Here is a 13,249-nt window from a genome sequence, read left to right as displayed (position 1 = left end):
GTCAAAAGAACTGAAATAAAGGGGCAGTTTGCAGAGGCTTAGATACAAGATTATCACAGAGGTTAAAAGTATATTAATATAACTGTGTTTGTTATGCAAAACTGGGGAATTGGTAATAAAGGGATTATCTATCTTTTAAAACAATAAAAATTCTGGTGTAGACTGTCCCTTTAAGATTTAGCACAAAACAATGCTAAATTTAAGACAATAGATAATAAACAGTCACAGTCATTTGATCAGGGGGCTGGAAGAAGGTTCCTAGATACAAGGTAATCACAGAGGTAAAAAGTATATTAATATAACTGTGTTGGTTATGCAAAACTGGGGAATGGGTAATAAAGGGATTATCTATCTTTTAAAACAATAATAATTCTATGGTAGACTGTCCCTTTAACATAGGCCTGAAGAAATCTGTCCACATACTGGGAAAGATTTGCACAAAGGGAATCAATCCCAGATATGATGGGTCTTCCCAGGGGGTCTATCAGGGACTTGTGAATCTTGAGAAGTAAAACGCTGGTATTTTTGGGTATTTAGGTACAAGGTATTCAAATTCTTTGATGTTAATGATTCCTTTTTGTTTAGCTTTTTCTAATAAATTTAACAATCTATCTTTATACATTTCTGTTGGATTATTTTTCAGAATTTTGTAGGTGGTATCATCATTGAGCAGTCTTTTGACTTCTTTTAGGTACTCCACCTCCCTTATCTGCAGGTTTTATATTGACATTCTTATCTTTTTGTAGTTTTTTTATACTTTCTCTTTCATTCCTACTAAGGTTTTGTTTAACTTTTTCTTCTATTTTTATTTCTTCTAAATCTTTGAGTACTTGTACCTCGAAAACTTCCAGATTTCTTTCCTTCTTGTGGATGGGATAACATTTGGACTTTTCCTTTAAATTTGTGTGTATAAAAGTGTTGTTAGTAGTTCTATTTTGTGCACTAATACTTTCTAGTGGGTGTTTAATAAAATATAATTTCAAGGTGAGATTTCTTACACATTTTTTTACGTCTATGTGAGTTTCGAATTTATTAATGCGTGCTGTGGGTGCATATGTGAGTCCTAAGTTGAGAAGTTTTTCCTCATCTTTTGTCAATATTTTACTGCTTAAATTGAATATTCCTGTAGTCTTAGTTTCTGTATCTACATTCTCCCCCAGTTGTCATTTTGCCAATTGTCTTTCTGCCAGACCCTTCTTCCCCTTCCCTCTGTTCCCTCTTTTTCTCTGTTTCTTGTTCTTTCTGTGTGTCTTTCCCTCTCTTCTCTGTCTTTCCATATTAGTTATTGTGAAGTGCCCTCTCTCAGAGGGCTTCTCTCTAAAAAATCAAGTTGATAATTTTCTTCTTCCTCTTGATTTTGTAGGGGCCTAAACCTATTGAACATTTAATCTCTTCTTTCACCAAAATCCCTATGATTTCTGTGGGTTTTCCATTCTCTGTTCCTTAATTGGTAACTAGGGTTATCTGTTACATGGTTTTTTTTGTTGCAATAATCCATCCTATTCTCTTGTCTTGAGTTCATATATGTCCCTTTCTTATGATAGTCCCCATCTCTCCTGTTTCTATTTCTCCAGCTTTTCTGGGTCTCTCTGTTAGTCTCTTTATAATCGAATTTATCCCTCCTCATTTTGCTCCATTTTGTTTTCAATAGTTCTGGTTAATTTCTCCCAAATTTTTAATAATTGCACTTTGGTACTCTTTATATTCCCTTTTTTCTTTTAATTCCTGTACATTATTCTTTATATTGGTTATTTCTTTGTTTAATGTGTCTAAAACTCTGTTTCTATATTTTTTTAAATTTCTAAAAAGTTTAGGGAAGAATTTTCAAGATTGACATCCCATTCTTTTCTTAAATCTTCATCTAAACTAAAAGTACATTTTTTTTGGAGTCTTAACCCCCTAGGGACAATTTTCAGTTCAATATATTTATCAAGAAACATCTGACCGGAAAAACCCTCCTAGACTGGCCGGGCTCCTGGAACTCCCAGTCTGCCGGCTCACAACGGACACCCGCATAACCCCTCTCAGGCAGGCCGGGCTCCTGGAACTCCCGGTCAGCCACAGAACAGCAGGACACCCGCTATATTTTCCCCTGGTCACTCCAGCGGCCCTTTGCCCCAGAGCTCCGCTCTTTTGGGGATTGATAGCCCCTAGGGTGGGCAAGAGGTGGGGGAATTACCGGAGGGGAGCTCCTTTGGGAACCGGGGGTTTTGGACACCCCGGCCCCCATAACTTCTACGGACTGTATCTCTGGTCCCCAGTAGGGAATCATGCTGCTTTTTGGACTGTGGCACCTGGGGACCAAGAGCTTTAAAGTGACACCCTGGAAGTGGTGTCCACCCGGATCACCCAGAAACCATGACCTCTGGGTACTGGGATTCTGTGGGACTGTGGCTGCTATGGAGGGGCCAGCCTGTCTGGTGGGAAATTTTGGGATTGCCCAGTGTCTTATCAAGATGAGTGGTGTGTATAAAAGATGTGTGTGTTTCTCAATAAAGGTTGTTCTTGTTTCACCTGAATGCCAGTATGTCTAGTTATTTGCATGGGCTCTTGCTAAAAAACTTCTCCGCTACATAGCGGCCCCCTTCCTGGGAGAGTTAGGACCCTCTGGCAGAGCTACCTATTCAGGGTAGCCGGAGTCTGCCACAGGGTGGGACCCTGAATACTGGTGCTGTCGGGCATCAGGGGTGGCTACAGGATGTGATCACTTGCCAGCTACATAGCTGCAGTCGGCAGGGAGGAAGCAGGACCTGTTTGGAGCTACCCAGTCAGGGGAAGCCAGGGTATCCGTCACAGGTGACTCCTTTTATTTTAATTTTTTGTAGTTTCTTGAATAGTTAAAATTTTATGATTGGGTCTATTTTAAAAAAAAAAAAACAGAATATGTGGTTTTAAAATAATAAATTTGGGGTTTATAGAAATTCACATTTTATTGCTGAATTATAAAACATTAAGTAAATGTAAATCCGTAATCGCAATCGCAATCTACGCTACAGTGATTACTGAAACTTCACAGCTCTGGTTAACTGTTACGTGGGTTGAAAAAGTGTCACAAAACACATCAAAAATACATTTATAAGTACAGTTACACTCATAATACAAATTATTTTAAAAAAATTGTAATAAAAAGGGCTAAAGGTATGAGATGTCAGGTGTTAGCAAAAAAGGGCTTTTACATAGGGATCCATAGGAACACATATAAATATAGGTATGTATATAAATATATATGCATATATTTCTATACATATGTATTAATATGTGTATATATGTATTTACAGACATATAGGCAATCAAAGAAATGGGATAGGATCCAGCTTTATGCAAATAAAATCCATCTTTATTGGCAAGGTTAAAACGCCAAAAGTGGCTCAGCAAACAGCATACATTGATAGTCAGCAGAAACCAATGTGTGAGCGTGACACCACGGCTTACATGTTTCGGCACTCAGCCGTAATCATAGCCATAGGTGTCATGCAGGTGAATGCAAGTTTAAAAAACAGTGTTACAATTGTGATTGGTTAAAAACAATAGATACAAAACACGCCCACACCAGGTGAAGGGTAGTTTGGTTAACCCTTATTATCCCAACTACGCTACAGCAAGAGTATTCACACCTCAGTATATATAGGATAATTCCTAAGAAATATAAACAAATTTCTAAAATAGAAAACTGCTAAGACTAATATAGGAACAAATGTTCCTATATTAGTCTTAGCAGTTTTCTATTTTAGAAATTTGTTTATATTTCTTAGGAATTATCCTATATATACTGAGGTGTGAATACTCTTGCTGTAGCGTAGTTGGGATAATAAGGGTTAACCAAACTACCCTTCACCTGGTGTGGGCGTGTTTTGTATCTATTGTTTTTAACCAATCACAATTGTAACACTGTTTTTTAAACTTGCATTCACCTGCATGACACCTATGGCTATGATTACGGCTGAGTGCCGAAACATGTAAGCCGTGGTGTCACGCTCACACATTGGTTTCTGCTGACTATCAATGTATGCTGTTTGCTGAGCCACTTTTGGCGTTTTAACCTTGCCAATAAAGATGGATTTTATTTGCATAAAGCTGGATCCTATCCCATTTCTTTGATTGCCTTTATCGCACCAGCTTGGATCAGCTTAAAGCCCTGACATACAAAGTATACTGTTGTAAAATCCGGGTGAAGCAAGAGCACCGCCCCCCTCACTGGAGATTCTGCAACGTCACTAACAGACATCGCAGCGCACCTGTGTTCAGCCTGAAGCGCTGCTGGAGATTCTCACATCACGCCGGCTGGTTTGGAGCAGAAAGCCCACCGAATCGATTTCGGTTTGACCGTGGAGGTCCCCCGGCATTGTTGAGTTCCTGCCTGAGGTACTGCACGACATACACAGATTTTGGGGGCGGTTAGGCTCCCTAAGGGTAAGTCCCGGACACAACAGTATTCACCTGTATGCACCTTGCACTTGCACTTATATATTGCATATTAGAAGAGGACTTCCCACATTTTCCTATATCATTTACAGACATATATACACATATAAATACAGTCATACATATGTATAGAAATACATACATATATCTCATTGCATCCTGCATTCGTTTTGGTGCGACTTGGCAGCTGTTTTTTTTTTTTCCTTCAAAATGAGGCTCCGTTAAAGTCTATGTGGGGATACAATCCTGCGTTTGTAACTTTACAAAGTTTTTTTTCTGTCAAGGATGTGACTGTAAGAGAGCAAACAATTTACTTGTGACCTGTAATACATGTGCATTGGTAAAAAAAAGTTGAACGCAGATAACGCACGTGCAGGAGCAGAAATTTGCGCTACTATTATAATCTAACCCAAAGTGCATAGTACAGGATTTAGATGGCTTTAAAATGATTGATATAGGGACGATATACAACTGTTATTCTAAACCATAGAAAAATCTATTTCTCTTGTATTTTAGCACCATTTTTTCAAGTTATCTAATACCTTAGACTTTTAAAAAAGCCATTTCTTATGAACGTTTTGTTCAGCTCAGTTCATTGGTTAATAAAACACAATTAGTGACCATCTCTTTGTCTCCCAACTGACAAGTTGTACTCATGTGAGTCACACAGAGAAAGGTGACCCTCCCACATTAGTATAAATATCTGTGTAACACTCAGTGAAATCACAGGAGGAACAAGAGAGACTTCATACTTACAGAGCTTCTGCTAAACGGTAATATGCAAACCCTGACATAAATCTTTATTAATGGGGCGGAGCCTATGCTTGGAGCTGCAGGATGTGTCTGGGTGAAGCTCCTACTTACATTTCATCAAACTAGGCTTTTAAGTCTTTTCAATCCTAATTTCTGGGAATAGAAATAATCTATCTACTGAGCTGCAGATGAGGAGTGGATAAAATGACAGACCTGACCTATGTTTTTCAAGTGAGCCATGCATAATCTTGGTTACCTAGGCCTTGGAAGATTACTAAAAGGAGACCTGTGTTGCTGCAGCTGCCGCATACCCTCCCTGATTTCTGGGTTAAAAAGTATGCAGATACTAAAATTACCTTGGAGCTCAACTTATACAAAATTGAGTAGGTAGCCACTCTACTGGAGGGTAAGAGACACACTAGCCTTAACATTATCCAGACACCTATTTGCTGTCCAATGTATTTTGAGGTAAAATAGAGAGTGATTAACTGGGACTAGTATGGAGTCAGCAGATCGTCTGGTGGCTGAGCTTACAAGCTTTATAGATTCCTGTCAAGCCAAACTGATTGAGGATTTGTGAATTGCAGTTGCAATACCCGAGGTTGCTAAGGCAGAGGTCTGTCTGTGGGTAGTCCCGGACCAGGTGGCAGAGGGAGGTTGCAGCGCTTTGGGGCCCTGGTGACAGCTTCCTACCCTCTCTAGCAGCATACAAAAACAAGGATTGGGAGACTCACACCTGCTTCAGTGGATTGCAATATCTAAGTATGACACTCCTACAAGTAAGGATATTGCGGACATGGGTGACAAGAGAGATAACACTGATTGCTATGGGCTATCTGGGGACTGGATTTGGCCAAATTAAATGGATTTACTTGATGCTTATGGGACAGCCATTGAACCTCCGATTCTGGCAATCATTCTGATGCTAAGTCAGACCTGCAACTTTCCGTGTGGGGCTAAAACCGTAAGGGACAAACCGACTTTGAATCTTTGTATAAATGTACACACGATATACAGCACAGAATTGGATTATGGCCTATGGAGTTTACAACCATGAGGTATGCAGCCAACGAGAGTCGGTTGACATGGAGGCTAGGAGTTGGTTGAATTACACCCTATATGGTGTTTGAGCACACATTTTAGTTAGCCGCAGCCAGGATTGATTACAGCCCAGCAAAATATATGGTTGTAACTTGACTTTATGAAGGATGCCCCCTGATATACCTGTCTAGTTATATATTCTTATACCCTTTTTTATCACCAGCATCGAGTGGACCCAAAAACCCAGTAAATAAAAGTTATGCTGCAATTGTTTTGAGAATAGGTAACATAAAAAATGTCTAAATTTGTAAAATGGAAAAGTTATGTACAATTTTTGATGTAAATGTAAGGTCAGAATTTTAGGTATGTGTTTGTCTATGGTCCCTATAATTTATTTTTTATCAATATCCAGAGTAATAATTTTTGGGCTTATTTCAGGTTCCTGTATTTCATTTCTAGGTTAATATCATGCAGCATATTTAATGTATCTCTACATGCCCTCATGGAAGCGTACACACTTCTACAGCAGATTTCTTAGGCATACTAGTTAGTTAATTTTTATAGAGAGGTATATTATGGCTAGGGTAAAGAGCAAACGAGCTAGGTAACAATCTTTTAAGTTCCCTTTCCTTATAGAACCATATGGTTGTGCTCACCAGCAGCGTCGAGTGGACTCAAAAATCCAGTTAATAAAAATGAAGTTGCAAATGTATATTTTATGTTTTGGGAATAGGTAACATGTAAAATGTATAAATTTGTAAAATGGAAAAGTTATGTATACTTCTCGGCGTAAATGTAAGTGCGGAATTTTAGGTATGTTTGTCTACAGTCCCTACCATGACTAGGGTAAGGAGTAAAAGAGCTAGGTAATGATCTTTCATGTTCCCTTCCCTTATAGACCCATATGGTTGTGTTTTAAGAGCTAGCTACCTACTACTTGAGTGTGAAAGTTATCAGATATTATCAATATCAGACGCTAGGTTATTTGTAAGCTAGTTATTTGTATAGGTAATAAGGCCTAAAAGAGGCCATTTCATTTACTATCTCCCCTATATTGTTTTACTTGAGCAATTGGGTCCATAAGTGACCTTATTGGACTGCAGGGGATTATATATTAGAGAATATAAATAAAAATGAGGTATCACTGTTATAATTTTATTTATGTGTTAAACTAATAGTTCATGTAATGGTGATGATATGCACAAGGTTATTTTATTTTGTTGGTGAACTGCCATGTCTATTGTATCCTGTCTGGAGAATATTTGACATTGAAATTGTATTTTCAATCTATATTGTATGTTTTAAATACCTCAATAAAAAATATTAATTTTTTTTTTATTAACAGTCTCAAACTGTTGTGTTTTATATAATGATGAGAAAATATTGTTCTGTATTTTGTTATGATAAAGATAACATATTTCACTTAATATAAGAAACTGAATTTAAATTAAAAAAACTCAACTGTACTTAATTTATTTTCTATATTTTTCATGCTGTGTTAATTAATTTATTGTTTAGTTCTTCCATTTGAAAGGCTAATTTAATACATAATGAGTTATAGCAGTTTATAAAATTAATGTTTGTAGCAGAACCAAACCATATTTCCAAGCTTGAGGAGGTCTGTCCTATAATACATTTGTGGAGGTTATTCCTGTTATCCAAATGAGCAATAGATTCTTAAGTATCAGCCAACCAGAATCCTGCATTTCCCTATAGGTTTATAATTAACTGTAGAGCCCAGATAAACCATTTTTATTTAATATTAGTCTGAAGTTGCTATTTGCTCCAGTAATAAATATCACTCAGCTTATGGCCCTGTTGTATCAGTCTCATCACATATACTGATCTAATCATAAATATCTTGTGATCTGCATATTATTTTATTTCTAATGAGGTTATTTTATAATACATTTCTTATTTCTATTAGCTGCACCTGTTTATCATCAGAACGTTTATCCCACTTATCTGTGACTGATTCTTGTTGTTAGTAAAGACCTTAGTAAGTGTATTCTGCACCTTCAGCTGCTGCTGTTTATGTCACATGATCAGACTTAAAGGGACAGTGTCCTGTAAAATTGGGTTTCACTTAAAATAACAAGAAACCCCAAATATTTTTCAGAATTTAAATAGAACATTTAATTTTCAACAACTATCCAACTGACTTATATTATGATATTTTCTTCATTCTCTAGATATCCTTTATCAAAGCAGCAGCAATGCACAACTGGGAGCTAACTGAGCACATAAGGTGAGCCAATGACAAGAGGCTTGTATGTGCCACTAATCAGCAGCTAGCGCACCATAGGGCATTATTTGCTTTGTCACAAAGGTCCCCAAGGGAATAAAGCAGATTTGATAATAGAAGGAAATTAGAAAGATGTTTATATTTGAATAATAAAAGGTTAATTGTGACTTTGCTGTCCCTTTAATGTGTTTCTAATGACTTGTTTTACCGGTGTATAAAGTGTATGGGAAATTTCACCTTTAGCTTTATTTTTATGTGAAATAACTGCTGTTTGTAATTTATTTTCATTATTAAATTGTACACAGCATTTTAAATGACCTGAGGCTCCGGCTCCTACTTAGCATATGCAGGAGTTCACATTATATAAAAATCTGTGTCTGTTATTGGCTGATAGCTGTCACATGGTACAGAACTACATTTATCAGAAAACAATCTATTGCTCTTTTTAAATTTCATAGTAAGTTTATTGCATTGTATTTTTATTATGCATCTGTGGTTTTATAATTCTATATTTTATGATCCTTTTAAAATGACTGAATTTGCCAAAAGAACATCTCATTATATTATCACTCTATGTAAACACAAATTCTTTATTTTCTTAACTCTATCCAAGAAAATAATTGAAATTAACTTTTTAGTGCCAATCTCTCCCATACCCCATTGCAATGTGAGTTTAGAGAACTAAGTATTGACCAAGAGAAGTTAAAGGGCTGGGGGTTGAGCACATGACAAAATGTCTGACAGTGAGAATTAGTAGGAAGTAAAATACCAATATTGCAGCATCCAATTTAACTTATATTTAAACAACTGATATTTAATTTCCTTCAGGAGAAAATATTGTTTCATATAAATGATAGAAAACAAAGATTATAATATATTTGTAAAGTTGTGATAGGGCCCCACTTAAATAGATTTTCTATTGTTATGTTGTATAGATCTGGGGAGATTCATATTTAAGGGGCAATTATAACACCCACAGAGCTAACTGTACTAAATGCTTGTGCTGAATCAATAGCACATATGTAATAACCTAATCAGCTGATCTGTATCACATGAATTGTTATGTGTGCCTTTAATTATACCATACGTACAGTTAATCAGAACCATTATTTATTATTATCTGTCTAAACCATTTAATATACTTTTTACAGACACGGCCAGAGCACTGAGAGATATCAGGTATTGATGTAACTGGAGTGAATAAGGGAACCTTCTTCCTGAGCACAGACATTGGAGCCGGTAATCAGCATGAACTCATATGTGTTAGGTGAGCAAAATAGATATTATGCTGACTTTAATTACTGGGAAATAGAATAGATCACTCATTAAACAAATATAAACTGTTATATTTATATCTGCATCTTTTAATAACACTTGTATCAATGACGTTATAAAGAAGGAACAACCCCCATTGAGCTGAGGAGGAGGAGGGTAAAAAATACTTCTCCCCCTCTGTTGTTTTAGACAGATCATGTCTAACAACTGCCTAACCTCACCCTCTGACCTGGTTCTGTACTTAGAACAACATCAACTTCACCTGCCCTGACCTCGCTCATGGAACTCCCATAACTACACTTAAAGGGACATAATACCCATATGATAAATCACTTGAAACTGATGCAGTATAACTGTAAAAAGCTGACAGGAAAATATCACCTGAGAATCTCTATATAAAAAAGGAAGATTTTTTACCTCACAATTTCCTCAGCTCAGCAGAGTAAGTGCTGTGTAAAAAGTTATACTTTAGCTGCTGTCCAGCTGCAGATAAAAAAAAGGAATAAATGAACAGCAGCCAATCAGCATCAGCAGTGCTGAGGTCATGAACTCTTTTATTGTGATCTCATGAGACTTCACTTAGCTCTCATGAGTTTTCATAGTAAACTTCCTTAAACGGAATAGGGAAATAAGATGAGTGTGCACAATGCTCACTCCCTGGTTTGCTGCTTAAAGCCCTTTACAATGGGATGTGAATACTTATGACATTTTGAGGTAAAATATCTTTCTTTTTTACATAGAGATGTTCAGTTGATATTTCCCTGTCAGCTTTTTACAGCTATGCTGCAGCACTTTCAAGTGTTTCAACATTTGGGTATCATGGCCCTTTAAGTCTAGCTTGTTCCCATGTGTGGAACACCCACAACTCCCCCAGTGTTCCTCACCCTAGAACCACCACTGATCCGTGTGCTTAGTTTTACTGTAAGTATTATTAAACTAATAAAGTTTTTGGCTGTTTATATAAATAGAACAACCACAGTCAAAAGCTAAAGATTATCACAAGGTCACTGCTTCTTTACCCTCTTAAAATATCTCACACTAATTATTAGTCTGTGATGATTAAGACATCATGTTCTCACCCAACTGGTTGAGCATGGCCCGGGCAGGGCTGTATGTGCGGTTGCTTGTGCAATGTTAAACGAGGATGGTGGATGCCACCTCTCTTGCCCACAATACAGATGTACTTGTTCCCTGGCTGAGAACATTATCCACATTCCACATACACCTTGTTTAATGTGGCCCTATAACATGTTTTCATCAGTAATCAGTAATTTAGGTTACTATGATGTAGTAATGTTTACATTCTATGTCATGCTTTTTTAATTTATGATTTACAGGTAAATAAATTGAAAAATACAAAACTGAAGATATTTTCGAGTATAATTTTTTTTTATTAAGATGGATTATATTATAAAGAATAAACATTCTTATTTTTCTTTATTCCATTTCTTTTCATGTAGACAAACACGTGAATAGTTCATATCCATCCTTCACTATAGGAAGCATCAGAATGATACAGCAAACTCCAATAGTCTTAGACACTAATGACTGTTCACAAACATTGGGGATATCACAGCAGATATTTAAAGAAGATGGTGAATCAGCAGGAACTGGGCAGCAATCATTATGTACAGGGAGTAATTTAGTCATCAAACAAGATGACAACATTTATGAATTACCTAGGGAAATTATTATCCCAGAGGATAAACCACACACATTTACTGAGTTTTCAAAACATATTAAAGATAGGAAAAGTCTACAGTCTAGCCAAATGATTCATACAAAGGAGAAACCTTTCAAATCTACAGAATGTGAGAAAAGCTTTAGATGGAAGTCTCATCTACTAGAACACCACAAAATTCACACAGGTGAGAAACCACACACATGTAATGAGTGCGGCAAATGTTTCACACAAATGGATCATCTGAAAACTCATAAAAAGATTCACTCAGGAGAAAAGCCTTTCACATGTACAGAGTGTGGAAAAAGTTTTATACAAAAGAGTGATCTGAAAAAGCATGAAAGGATTCACACAGGAGAAAAGCCGTTCACATGTACAGAGTGTGGAAAAAGTTTTAAACTAATGGATAATCTGAAAACTCATGAAAGGATTCACACAGGAGAAAGGCCTTTCACATGTACAGATTGTGAAAAAAATTTTTACACGAATGGATCATCTGAAAACTCATGAAATAATTCACACAGGAGAAAGCCTTTCACATGTACAGAGTGTGGAAAATGTTTTACACGAATGAGTCATCTGAAAACTCATGAAAAGATTCACACAAGAAAAGATTCAGACAAGAGCCTATCACATGTACAGAGTGAGGAAAAAGTTTTACACAAATAAATAATCTGAAAACTCATGAAAGTATTCACAAGGGAAAAGACCTTTCACATGTTTAGAAAGTGGAAAAAAATGTTTTTATTGAAGTCAGGTATCACAAAACACCAAATATTTACACACAAATAAACTTTATATACACCGTGTACAACCTTTTTACAATAATCCTAGAGAGGACAAACTCTCTAAATAGAAGCATCAAAAAGGATCCAATTGTAAATAATACTTTCTAAATCCCAGTTATAAAAGCCCCAGATTGGAAGTGCTCTCCTGCTGTCCTTTGTTCCTCTATTTATGTGCACTTCAGTTTCTCTAATATCAATGTGATAGAATCCAAACACCACACAGGAATATACAAAAATGTCCTCATACTGACCAGTTTACACAACCATTCACCATTAAAGAACCCCCAGTGTTGTGTATTAATATGCCAGTTTTAGGAGTTGTACGTTTGATTGACATAGGGAGGGAATAATTACATTTACAGAATAAAGAGTATTTTTATGAATCAGTCTCAAATGATTGACATCTGGGAGATATATTTAATGTGCACATCATGTGGATAAACCTTTTCTTATAGCAATAGATGCTTAGCATTGTACATGTTATATACCAGAGCAATTACTGAGGGGAAACTGATTTTATTTCATGAGACACAATATCAGTAACTGGTACATACGTGATCATAATCAGTTCAATTTAAATGGCTACTATAACCTACATGTATACTGGGTATGTAATATGTGTGTCATGTGATTATAATCAGTTTAATTTAAATGGCTACTATAACCTACATGTATACTGGGTATGTAATATGTGTGTCATGTGATCATAATCAGTTCAATTTAAATGGCTACTATAACCTACATGTATACTGGGTATGTAATATGTGTGTCATATGATCATAATCAGTTTAATTTAAATGGCTACTATAACCTACATGTATACTGGGTATGTAATATGTGTGTCATGTTCTGTAACTTGATATTATGTCTGTTAGATGTTTTCATGTTAGTTAGAAGCCACAAGAACTGATAATAGCACATAATGTGTATATATAAAGGGAACATTATATGTCTGATAAATCCCTTTGTATCAAGAGCACAAGTGTTAGGTATATTTATACCATTGTGTGCATATATCATGTAATGCTGCTGTTTACTATATAA

This window comes from Bombina bombina, chromosome 5 (genome assembly GCF_027579735.1).
Source record: "Bombina bombina isolate aBomBom1 chromosome 5, aBomBom1.pri, whole genome shotgun sequence".
Lineage (NCBI taxonomy): Eukaryota > Metazoa > Chordata > Amphibia > Anura > Bombinatoridae > Bombina > Bombina bombina.
Note: the sequence above shows the minus strand (reverse complement) of the source record.